The sequence below is a fragment of the Martes martes genome (assembly GCF_963455335.1).
Source record: "Martes martes genome assembly, chromosome: 7".
Taxonomy (NCBI): Eukaryota; Metazoa; Chordata; class Mammalia; order Carnivora; family Mustelidae; genus Martes; species Martes martes.
Window position 1 is genome coordinate 134,998,428 of NC_137894.1, and position 12,894 is coordinate 135,011,321.

Here is a 12,894-nt window from a genome sequence, read left to right on the forward strand (position 1 = left end):
TATCACATGCTCTCTGAAGTATTAGCATCTTTGTGTCAATTAAAAAGGACACCTCTTAGACCAGTTGGATGTCTCCTTTTGGCAAGTGTAGCATGGCCTGGATTTCAGGTCTCCTATGCCTTCCATCAGGCATCCATGTGCAGTGCAATCCGTCCCAACATCCTTTTTGACCCTGAAGACAATTCTCCAAATACACAGAAGTGTGGTAAATATTTATAAAACCCTTGCTTCTTTACAAAGAAGTTTGTAATTAAAAGTTATGTATTGAATTTACATGGAATTTTCACATAGCACAGTGTGGGGCCCTGGGCTGGCATGGGGTTGGCATTTAGTACAGGATGGTTGGATAAATGATTAACTCAGGGTAAGATGATTGAGTGAAAGAGTGATCGGTTGGCTGAATCTACTTTTTCGTAAGTTCGGTTTATGTGAACAATGCTAGGAGTCAAAAAAAGTATCCGGAAATCAAGAGAGTGGGTGCCCACCGGGAAGAAATCTACTCCTAGAAGTGGCTTTGATGGCACAGTTATTGAAATGGCTGAAGATAACGATTGTCCTGAAGCCCTTTGGTTGGCCGTTCACATTGCTTCTGCTGGGTTTCTGCTCCCACTTGGTCTATAACCAGATACTGCCCCATCCCATAGGAGGAATGTTCCCTAACATGTCAACATAGGGGATTAAAGCTTCATACTTATGGGGGACTCAGCAGGATCACAGTCTAAGGCCAAGAGAGAATCCCTGAGCACCTAGCCAATAAGATGAGCAAAACAATATTTATCAGGGCAGTGACTTTGGAGATTGCTGGTGCTCCCCCAGGCTGGAGATTGAGTTAATATTAACAGGTCCAAGGTGATGTGGGCTTGTGTAATCCTCCACCTGGCCACCTCCTCCCCACCTGATAGTCCTGTTTGTCCACTCTGTCTCTTGCAGCTGCCCTCCAGTTAATGCCCAGGGAGGACGTTGGTAGGCTGGGTCTCTGGGCAACAGCAGATGGTGCTGTCACTCTGAACCAAAAATATCAACTGTTACTCTGCTGCATCAGCATGCTTCCTTCCAGTGGAGGCCACTGAGTCTCCAGGTGCAGGGGCATCTGGTTTTCAAATCACTGTCTTTGAGCAGAAGGGCACGATAGCCCAGAAGAGCACCCTGTGTATGTGACAGGGAAGTAAGCTCTCAGACCTCCTTACACCTCGCCTTGTCTCACCAGCGGATTCCCCTGACCACGGCCCAAGTGAGCTAACTATATGCCATGATCTCACTTAAGACCCTTCTTAACCCCAGCAGCAATTAGCAAAGTGTATTCCATGGAATCCTAGAGATGATTCATTAAAAGGAAAAAAAGTGGGAGGGGGGCTTTGGGGTCAAATAAACTTGGGAAGCACTGCATCTTCCTCCTCGCACTTGGATGGTAGTATTTGAGAGATGCTGAGAAGTCATAATTGTCCAGAGTTTTGCAGACCCATTTCACCAAGGACCCTTTTCCCCCATAACACGAACTAACTCCACAGGGAAATGTCCTGGAGGGGAATGTCCTCCTTCAGGGCAGGCCCCCTGCTTGTTTGCCTGAGATAGACCTGTCTCCTTGAGCTTCTCTTTGTCCACCCATCTTTGTAATGTAGCACCCACTTCTATTTGGTTCTTAAATTAACATTTAATAATTTTTAAATATAGAAAACTATAAAGAAGAAAACAAATGGTCTGTGATTCTCTCAGCCACATCTTTATATAATTCTGTTGAAATGTAAATAAATCACTTTGTGCCTCTGCTGGATTCCCTCTTGGGGCTCTGGGTCACTTAGAACAAAAGCCAGTCCTTACAACGATATACAAGGTGTACAAAGTGTACAGTGTGTGAACCCCCGAGACCCCTAGCCCAGGAACTGCAGGTTGCATCTCTGGCCTCTTCTGCTAATCTCTCTCTCATACCTTCCCTGTTCTAGGCACACTTCCTCCTTGCTTCCCTTGACCATGCCAGACATCCCTACCCCAGGGCCTTTGCATCACCTTATTCTTTATGCCTGGCTGCTCTTCTTCCAGATACCCATGTGGCTTACTTTCTTACCTGCTGTGGGTTTCTCTGTGAGGCCTTCCCTTACCATTCTGTCCGAGCATGTCTCACATCCCAGCACTTTCCATCACTTGTCCCTGCATTATTTTTTGCTGTAAGACTCATTACCTTCCCCTATTCTATGCATGGTATTGACTTACCAGGATTATTGCCTATCCCTCATTGAGCTCCTGTGGGCAGGGATTTTGTCTATTTTGTTCACAGCTGCACAGCCAGTGCCTAGCACATAGTAGATGCTTAGTAAATAGTCGTTAGGTAAGTGAATGTGTGTGTTTGCAGGAGAAATCATACTTTGTACACTCTTATGTATTTTTGCTTTTTACCTATATTTTTTTCTTTTAGAGATCTTTCCCTATCAGCCCATATAGAACTAGCCTTATGATTTTGAAAGTCTGCATGACATTCCGTTATAGAGATGTACCTGACTTTATGTAACCAATCCCCTATTTGTGGACATTAGGGTTTTTTGTTTGTTTGTTTGTTTTTTTCATCCAAACAAGGTTGCAATTAAAAAGAACTCCCCCCTACATTTGTTGTTTGTAAATATTTTCATTTTTAAAAATATTTTATTTATTTATTTGAAAGAGAGAAAGAGAGAGAAAGAATACAGAGGGAGAGGGAGAAACAGACTCCTGGTTGAGCAGGGAGCATGATGTGGTCTCAATCCCAGGATTCTGGGATCATGACTTGAACCTAAGGCAGACACTTAACTGAGTGAGCCTCCCAGGAACCCCTATAAACATATTTTTTAAAGATTTTATTTATTTATTTGACAGAAGAAGATCACAAGTAGGCAGAGAAGCAGGCAGAGAGAGAAGAGGAAGCAGATTCCCTGCTGAGCAGAGAGCCTGATGCGGGGCTTGATCCCAGGACCTGAGACGAAGGCAGAGGCTTTAACCCACTGAGCCACCCAGGTGCCCCAGCCTCTACAAATATTTTCATGGGGTAAATTCCTATCAGCGAAATTCCTGAATCAAAAATTATTTTTTTCTACTTTTAGCTTTAATAGATGTCAAAAAACTATCTTCCAACAAGACTGCACACATTTCCACTCCCCCATCTGTTGTATGAGAAGATCTGTTTTTTCACATGGAAATCAGCAGAGTGTTGTCAACTTTGCACATTTATGCTGATCTGATAGGTGGCAGGTGGCACTCTGATTTGTGTTTTTGAAATTATGAATGGGGTTAAGAAATCTTATACATTTCCATTGGCCATTTGTGTTTATTTTTCTGTACACTCCCTGCTTATATCTGTTTCCCGTTATTCTATTAGGTTACTTGCTGCCTCCTTATGGATTTGAGAGTTCCTTAAAGTTAAAGTGATTCTTTGCCATATAAGCTATAAAATTTCCGTTTGTCCTTTGGCTTTGTTTATGGCAATTTTTTTGGTATGGAAGTCAGATACATAATTTTTTTTAATGAATTGATGTGAAATTATCATTAAAATCACAGAATTGGGAGTAACAGCTTAACGTGTCAAGAATTTCACTGGGTTATTTAGAAAACATTGGTCATACATTGTCATTACTGTTAAATTTGAAACTAATTTGTATCATGTTGTCTTTCATTCTAGTAAGACACATAAAAATTTGCCATCTTACCATTTTTAGGTGTACAGTTCACTGATACTAAGGACATTGACACTGTTGTGCAATCATAATGACCATCCATCCCCAGAGCTCTTCCCATCTTGCCAAACTGAAACTCTGTCCCCAGTAAACACTGCCTTCCCATCGCCTCCTCCCCTCACCCATGGCCCCCACTGTTCTGCTTTCCGTCTCTGTGATCTCGATACTCTAGGTACCTCACAGAGGTGGGTTCATACAGATATGTCCTCCCATGATTGGTTTATTTCACTTCCTCAACTATGTCAGGTAGAAAAGGCCAAAGCAGGCATTCAGGGCTTGTTCCTGAAGAAAATGTTCAGTCTTTCCCCACTGAGTCTGATGTTAGCGGTGGGCTTCTCACACATGACCTTTATGATGTTGAGGGTAGTTTCTTTCTATTCCTCGTCTTTTGAGTGTTTTTATCATGAAAGGGCATGAAATTTTGTCAAGTATTTTCTCTGCATCAACCGCAAAAATCATATTTTTCTCTTCATTTGGTGGATGTGATGTATTGCATCAATCGATTTCCATATGTTACTCCCGGCTTACATTCCAGGGAAGAATCCTGCTTGGTCCTGGTGTTTGATCCTACTACCGTGCTGTGGAATCGTCTTTGCTAGTGTTCTGTTGAGCTTCGCATCCATATTCATGAAAGATGTTGGTCTGTGGTTTTCTTCTCTTACAGTATCGTAGTCTGGCTTTGGCATCAGAGTAATGCTGGACTCATAAAATGAGTTAGGAAGTGTTCCCTCCTCCTCTTCCATTTTTTGGGAAGAGTTTATGGAGAATTTGTGTGAATTCTTTTTTGCTCCAATACAGCTATTAAGAATTCTATCCATTACTCAGCACTCACCATTGATACATGTGGTCGCCATCTGTCACCATACAACATTATTACAGTATTAGTGACTGTACTCCCTATGCTGTGGTTTCATCTCCCTGATTTACCCATTTTATAGCTGGAACTTCATACCTTTTAATCCCCTCCATCGATTTCTTCCATCCCATTATCCTCCTCCACTCTGGCACCAAGCAGTTTGTTCTCTGTGTTTAAGAGAGTGTTTGGTTTTTTCTTGTTGTTTGTGTGTTCATTTGTTTTGTTTTTAGGTCCCACATATAAGTGAAGTTGTATATATTTGTCTTTCTCTGTCTGAATTACTACTTCACTCAGCATAATAACCTCTAGGTCCATCCATGTCATCACAAAAGGCACCATATCATTCTTTCTTATGACTAATATTCCTCTGTGTAAAAACACCGTATCTTCTTTACCCACTCAGCTATTGATGGACACCTGGGTGACTTCCATATTTTGGCTATTGTAAATAGTGCTGTACTAAAAGTAGGGGTGTATATATCTTTTCCAATTAGGGTTTTCATTTTCTTTAGGTGAATATCCAATAATGGAATTACTGGATCATATGATATTTCTATTTTCAATTTTTGAGGACCCTCTATACCGCTTTTCCACAGTGGCTGCACCAGTTTGTATTCCCACCAACAGTGCACGAGGATTCCCTTTTCTCCACATCCTTGCCAACACTTGTTGTTTTTTGTGTTTTTGATTTTTGCCATTCTGATAGGTATGGGGTGATAACTCATTGTGGTTTTGATTTGCATTTCCCCGATGATGAGTGGCATTGAGCATCTATTCATGTGTCTGTTGGCCATCTGGATGTCTTCTTTAAAAAAAATCTTCTCAGGTCCACTGGCCATTTTAAAATTTAATACATTGTCTTTTTGGTGTTGAGTTGTGTAAGTTCTTTATACATTTTGGATATTAACTCCTTATTGGATATGACATTGGCAAATATCTTCTCTCATTCAGTAGGTTGGCTTTTTGTTTTGTTGATGGTTTCCTTTGCTGTGCAGAAGTTTTTTTTCTGTTTGTTTTTTGGTGTGGTCCCAATGGTTTATCTTTGTTTTTGTTTTTCTTGCCTGAGGAGAACTATGTTCTTAAGGCTCATGTCCAAGAGATTACTGCCTATGTTTTCCTTTAGGAATTTTACAGTTTCGGGTCTCACATTTAGGTTTTTTAAACCATTTTGAGTTTATTTTTGTGTATGGTGTAAGAAAGTGGTTCAGTGTGTGTGAATTCTTCTTTAATGTCTGGGAGAGTTCAACAGCAAAGCCGTGGAGTCCTAGACTTTTCTTTTTTGGGAGATTTTGGTTATTGATTCAATCACCTCCCTAGTTATACACCAGGTATAACTAGTATCACGTGTCAATCTTCTATCTCTTTATGATTCATTCTTGGTAAGTTTTATGTTTCTAGGAATTTCTCTACTGTATCCAGATTATCTAATTTGTTGTCATTCAATTTTTTCACACTATTTGACTATAATCCTTTTTACTTGTGTAAAAACATGTCCCCTCTTTCATTTCTTATTTATTTATCTATTTTTATTGTTGTTTTAGTCATCATATAGTATTTCATTAGTTTTTGATGTAGTGTTCCATGATTCATTATTTCCATATAATACCCAGTATTCATTGCTTGATTCTTCTCTCTTTTTTTTTTCCTTAGCCAATCTAGCAAAAGGGTTGTCCATGTTGTTGATCTTTTCAAAAAACTAACTCCTGGTTTTGTTGATTTTCACTATTGCTTCTTTTAAAAAATTCCTTATTTTGTTTATCTTTACTTCATTTTTATTATTTTCTTTCTCTGCTAGCTTTGGGTTAGTTTGTCTCACCCCTTCCCTTTTTTTCTAGTTCCTTCAAGTATGAAGTTATGTTGTTGATCTGATTTTTCTTCATTATAATGTAAATACTTAGAGCTGCAAATTTGCCTCTTAATACTGCTTTTGCTGCATTTGGTAAGTGTTGTCTTGTTGTATTTTCACTTTCACTTGTCTTAGATATTTTCCAATTTCCCTTGTGATATCTTCTTTGTTTGACTGATTGTGAAAGAATTGTTAATTACCATATCTTTCTGGAATTTCCAGTTTTTCTTTTGCTACTGATTTTTTAGTTTTGTGGTTGAAAAAAGTATTTTGTATGATTCCAGTCTTTAAAAATTGGTTAAAACTGGTTTCATCGTCTAATATATGGTCTATCCTGGAGAACGTTCCCTAGTCACTTGAGAAAAATGTCTATTGTGCTGTCGTTGGGTGGAGTGTTCTATGTATGTCTATTAACCCAGCTGGTCTATAGTGTGGTTTAAGTACTTCTTACTGATCTGTCTTTTTTCCTATTGATTATTGGAAGTGGAATTGATTCTCCTATCATTGTGTCATTTCTTCCTTCACATCTATCAATGACGGCTTCACATATTTAAGAGCTCTGATGGTGGCTGCATAAATATTTATGTCATTATAGCTTCTTGGTGAAGTGAAAGCCATTTTTTGTTGCCATATAGTTTGCATTTTATAAAGTCAAATATGTCAAGCCTTACTTTTATGACATATGAATTTTCATCTTATTTAGAGAGGCCTTACCCACTTCAGTATCAAGATATGCATTAACCAATCCTTTCTTTGAGGACATTGATGTTTTTTATGTTTTACTGTGTGATCTAACTAGAGGCCCAAACACCAGTACTTAATGTGAGTGTGAGGTTTTAACACTCTGACTGGTTGTGATCCCTTGCCTGAGTGCAGACCCCAGAGCTTTCTCCTTATTGAGTGATCTGCCTGGCTTATCCTTGCCTCATTCCTTCTTTGGCTGTCACACTTCTACCAAAATCTAAACAATTAATTAGGTGTCCTGTTCCTTTTTCAGAGAAGCCATCTCCTGTCATTGCTGGCTTTCTATGTCTGTTATTAAACTATGGGTTTCAGCCAACATTTCATCTTGCCTAGCACAGTGCCTGGACAGTGTGCATGCCCAATGCATATGAATTAAGTGGATCCATGAACACTTGTTGTGCCTGGATTCCACACATATAAAGGGAGACCTCAAGACAACAAGATTAGGGACATGCTCATCACACTCAAGCTTGGGCAGGTCCACCATTCTTTAATGTTATCTAGAGAGGGGGCCTGGCCTGAGAGAAGACAGCTGAACCCAGAGAGCCAGTAAGTTTTGCATGGGGTTCACCGTCTTTCGTATGAAGAGGAGAATGTTGGTGTTCTCATTCTTGATGATGACAAAGAAGGGCCTGTTGAACTGGATGGAGAGATGCTTAGACCAGGAGCTCTCTTCCGAAGGGGTGGCTCCAGAACATTCTGTCACATTCTCATTGATGCTGAGGATAGCCTTATGTATGGTCTGGAAGGGAGAAACACAGGGGCCACTTTGAGGCAAAAACAGGCTGCACCATCCCCCACCCAGAGCTGGAAGCAAGGCCCAATGTGATGAGATGAGAGCTGTCCTGGGGGCTTAGGGAAGGGATCTTTCCAAAGGCCTATGAAGGACCTGGGTATTTCTAGCATTTCCTTGAAGTAAAAACGAAAATAATGACAAATAAGCAGAATCAGTAGTTGGGTGTCTACCATTTAAGCTTTTTTTAATTAAAGGATCACGAAATTCACGACTGAATCATCAATGATCTAGTAAAAAAAAATATGACTTTCCATTACAAGGATCTGGGTTTAAATCCCATTTTCCCCTAACTAACTGTGTCACCTCAAGGAGGTGACTACTCCTCTTGAAACTTTGGTTTCCTAAGTGGGAAGATGAGAGCTAACCAACATGGACTCCCAGGGTTCCTAAGGCGGTTCCTGTGAGGGGCCTCATTCAGTACCAGTGCTCGATAAATGTGTGTGTGCAAGTGTGTGCGTGTGTGTGTGTGTGTGTGTGTGTGTGTGTGTGAATGGGGACTCTTAAGTCAGAGTTCTTTATCTGGTAATGATCAGCTCCATCAACTGATCATGCTTACCTAAACTCATGGACACTTCTTTTTTAATTTCTTAATTTAACTTTTTAAAGATTTTATTTATTTGACAGAGATAGACAGCAAAAGAGGGAACACAAGCAGGGGGAGTGGGAGAGGGAGAAGCAGGCTTCCTGCTGAGCAGGGAGCCAGATGGGGGGCTCCCGGGATCCTGGGATCATGACCTGAAATGAAGGCAGACACTTAACAACTGAGCCACCCGGATGCTCTATCAAGGACAATTTTTTAACCGTTTTCTTCCCAGAGGCTGGCCCTTTCTCTGTGCCTCATGATCATACTCAGGCCTCTCTCATTACCTGGTCCATCCTTCCCTGTCCCCAGCCTCCCCCCCTGCAGGCCTTCTGCCTCCTGCCTCCTGTGAACAGCCCTCTGGACACTCTGGACACTCCCCTGGGGAGCTCTTAGCACACAGCCCTGTAGGCTTAGGTCCCCCCAGACGGGGACTTCTCCGGGGGAACCTGTGGTGGTGCGGACACTGAGGGACATTTGTTTGGTGAGGTCTGTGTGAGTGCACGGGCTGAATGCTCGGCTCTCTGCTCCTAGGGGAACAACTCGTGTCCTAGGACGGGTTTGCCAGTGTGAGCACTGAGGCTCCCCGTGAGCGGCTCTGGGTTCTGCCGCCCCTTGTTCTCCTTCCTCAGCCTCTGGTGCAGGGAACATAGGGACGAGGTCGGGGAGAAGATGTCTTAAAACTGCTATTTTAACTTTAGCCTTATGCTCTTTTGTATTTTTGTATTCACTTATGTATATATATGTTTATTACATCTCCTTCTGGATGTTAATTTTATTTCTTAATTCTAATTTTAATGTATTTGATTGTCTTTCTATGTTCCTACCGCACACATTTATACGGGTACGTGTATTTCGGAGTGCACCCGACAAACTAGTCCCCGAGGGCTTTGTCATCATGTGACTCCCGAGGGACACACGAATCTGGGGTGCGGGCTCACTGAAACTGCCCCGTGGGGACTTCATGGGTCTGGTGACAGAGGAACCCAAACCCGCCTGGGCCTTTGCTTTTCTGGTGTTCAGGCGGGCCCTCTCCACAGAGCCCCAGACTGTCCCTTCTCTAACGCCATATTCCTGCCTGTCTTTCCAGAAGCCCGGGTCTCCCTTCTCGGTTGTCCCGGGTGCATGCTGGCGTTGCTTTCCCCGCTCCGGGCCCTGGCACAGGGAAGGGGCAGTGTCCGTGGTGAGGGAGGGGGGAGTCCCCAAGGACACAGGACTTTGGCCTTCTCTCCGTGGGCATGTCCCTTTCATGGAGCCCAGCCGGTGCGGCGTGAGTGTCATGAGCCTGTGTTCGGGACAACGGGTCACGCGCAGTTGTCCAGTCCATGGGCTATGGGTCTATCCTCCTTCCCTGTGGCCAACCCCATGTGGCAGTGCCCTGGGGCAGTGGATGTGGTGTCAGAGGAGGAAAATCACCTCACCTGTCACCTTGGGAACTGAGATGCCCCTATGGTCCTTTAGCCACTGGGAACTTAATGCCAAGTTCCTCTGAGTGTCAGTCAGGGCTGTTCCCACTAAACATGCGTGCCCAGCTACAGCTCCTAGAAGACTTAAGCTAGCCTCATGATGAGTCCCAGATCCCAGCCCCCACATCATCGTTGGGCCCCACAGTCCGCTCACCTACTCCCTAGATAGCACCCGAGTCCCTGCCCTGTGCTTGGATGGCAGGGGCCTCGCAGATGCTGGTCCCTCCAGGGACAGAGGGGCTGATGTGTTGGGGAGGAGGTGGTAAAAAAGCACACTTTTTAGCTTCTGACAGACCTGGTTCTAACCTGGCTTGGATCCTTCACTAGCTGCAGACCCAGGCAGGACACAAATGTTTCATCTCCCTGATCTTCCTCTTTAAAATGATTGTTGGAGGGGCGCCTGGGTGGCTCAGTGGGTTAGAGTCTCTGCCTTCGGCTCAGGTCATGATCCCAGGGTCCTGGGATCGAGCCCCGCATCGGGCTCTCTGCTCCGCAGGGAGCCTGCTTTCTCCTCTCTGCCTGCCTCTCTGTCTACTTGTGATCTGTCAAATAAATAAATAAAATCTTAAAAAAAAATGATTGTTGGAGACGTGAGTGAAGCCAGGCTAGCCATGAAACTCAAGGCCAGAAGGGACCTGAGAGATCATCTCTTTGGGGGAGGAGGGTGGTGGGTTTCGCAAATGAAAGCTTTACAACCAGTAAGGGGCCAATGAGTGGGAGACGGGGCCATGAACCCAGATAAGAAAGGGGAGGAGGTGACAGACAAGATAGTAAGGTTATCTGAGGAGTTAATGAATACACCTCAACCTTTCAGAGGAGGAATTCTGATGACAAGACCAAGGCCGGGGTCTATTGAGCAGGAGGGCGGGGCCAGGGAGTTGGACGACCATGGTCATCCTTTGGAAATCTGGGGAGCAGGCGCTCTGGGGGAAAGCTGAAGGGGCCTGGGCTTTCTCCAGTAAGACAGTTAAGTGGGGGTGCATGGGAGCTACAGGGCAAGGACTCGGGCAAGGACTCTAGCTCTGGCAGGAGTTGAAAAGGAGCCAGGTAAGAAGGGAAGGAGCCGGAGGCGTGTTGGAGAAGCATGTTGGGAACGTTGAAGGGGCCCTCCGGGAGGCTCGTTTCTGCCACCTGCCGCTGGGGGAGGCACAGGTGAAGACCACCCAGGACACAGGGCTCTTTCCCAGCCTGGGGAAAGAGCAGCTGCCCCACTCGCCAGCATCATGATAGCGGACCTACTATGCTCTGATGGTATTTGAATGGCGTGATTCCATCCTCCCCACTGGCGGTGCTGAGCAGAACAGCAGAACAGCCTGCCTGCCAATCCTAACCCTTCCAAATCCGAACCCAACCAGTCTGTCCTCAATTTTCTCCTCTGTTAGGTGGAGATAAGAATCCTGGCCCAGCAGCCCCACCTCGCTGACCAGTGTCAGCTCAGGAGGAGGCTGATGGGAAGTACCTCACTCAGCAGAAGGCACTTATTCCCCAGACATGCTGGATGGGCTGGGCGCGCACGGCAGGGGCCCTGCACGGGCTCACTGGGTTTCCCCTACCCATAGGGCACAGTCTCAGGGGGCTGGGACACCCAGTCCTGTGGGCCCACAGCCACCTCCGCTGCAGGAAATCAGCCTGGGGAGCCCCCGGGGTGTCTTCTGTTCGTCTTGGAAGTGGTCCTAGTCCGGCAGAACAACAGGCTCAAGGGCCATGGGAAGGGTGGGTTGCTGGCGCCCCAGGGCCATGCAAGACCCAGAGTTCATTTTGCCTTGATACTGTCCTCACAGAGCTGTCGAGAGGAGAAAGTGAATTACAACACCACCAGAGCTTGGAATTGTGTCTAATACATGGTTGACCTCCGAGAAACGTCAGCCGCCTGACGTCACCCGACTTGTGACTGCCAGGTCCCAGCCCTTAGGATCTTCACACTGGGAGCTGGCGTCTGTGTCCTTTGGGCTCCGAAGTCCATCTGTCTCGGCACAGATAGGCGGGAACAGGCACCTGCCAGGTGCCGAGCTCCAGGGAACCATGGGAAAGAACAGCGTCGGGCTGCCCTGAGGCGGTTAGGATCTTGCAGAGTATCAAGACTGGCGAGAAAAGTGAGACTCGAGAAGGGTGGTGACTTCCCCAGCACCCAGGGTATGTGCATTCGTGCTAGAGCCTTGAAAAGACCCCAGGCCGTCTGACTCCCAGCTCAGGTCTTCAGAAAAAAAGTGTGCAAATATCTGTAATTCACTCAGCTGTTCATTTTCTGCCAGCGAATCAAGGGGCAGGGAAGCCAGCCCCCCAAGGCGCTACTTTCAGAATCTGCAGTCTGATGTTTAATATTTGGTAAGAACCAGTGCTGAAAAAAAGACGCTGTGCGCCATCATCCCTGAAGGACACTTTGAACAAGCTCTTGCTCACTGTCCCCATTTTGCAGTGACAAGAGCAGAGGCCAGCTCAGATATAAGCGCGGTCTGGAGCCCTGTTCACGGTGTCACACTCGTTCCAAGGCTGACCTGGCATTCCCGAATTCTGCTTGCTTTGTCACACTGCCTTGGGCATTTCCATCGTAACTCTTTTTTGCTTTTTCAAAAAAGACTTTATTTGGGGACCTGGATGGCTCAGTGGGTTAAGCGTCTGCCTTTGGCTCAGGTCATGATCCTGGAGTCCTGGGATGGAGCCCCACAGCAAGCTTCCTGCTCAGCGGGGCACCTGCTTCTCTCCCTCCTTCCCGTTTGTGCTCTCTGTCACTATCTCTGTCTCCCTCATATAAATAAGGTATTACAGATAAATAAATAAATAAATAAATAAATAAGACATTATTCTTTAGAGCAGTTTTAGGATTATAGAACAATATACAATTTTGTTAACAATATAGGGTTATAGAACAAAAGTACAGAGAATTCCCACATACTTTCCCCCATCCCAC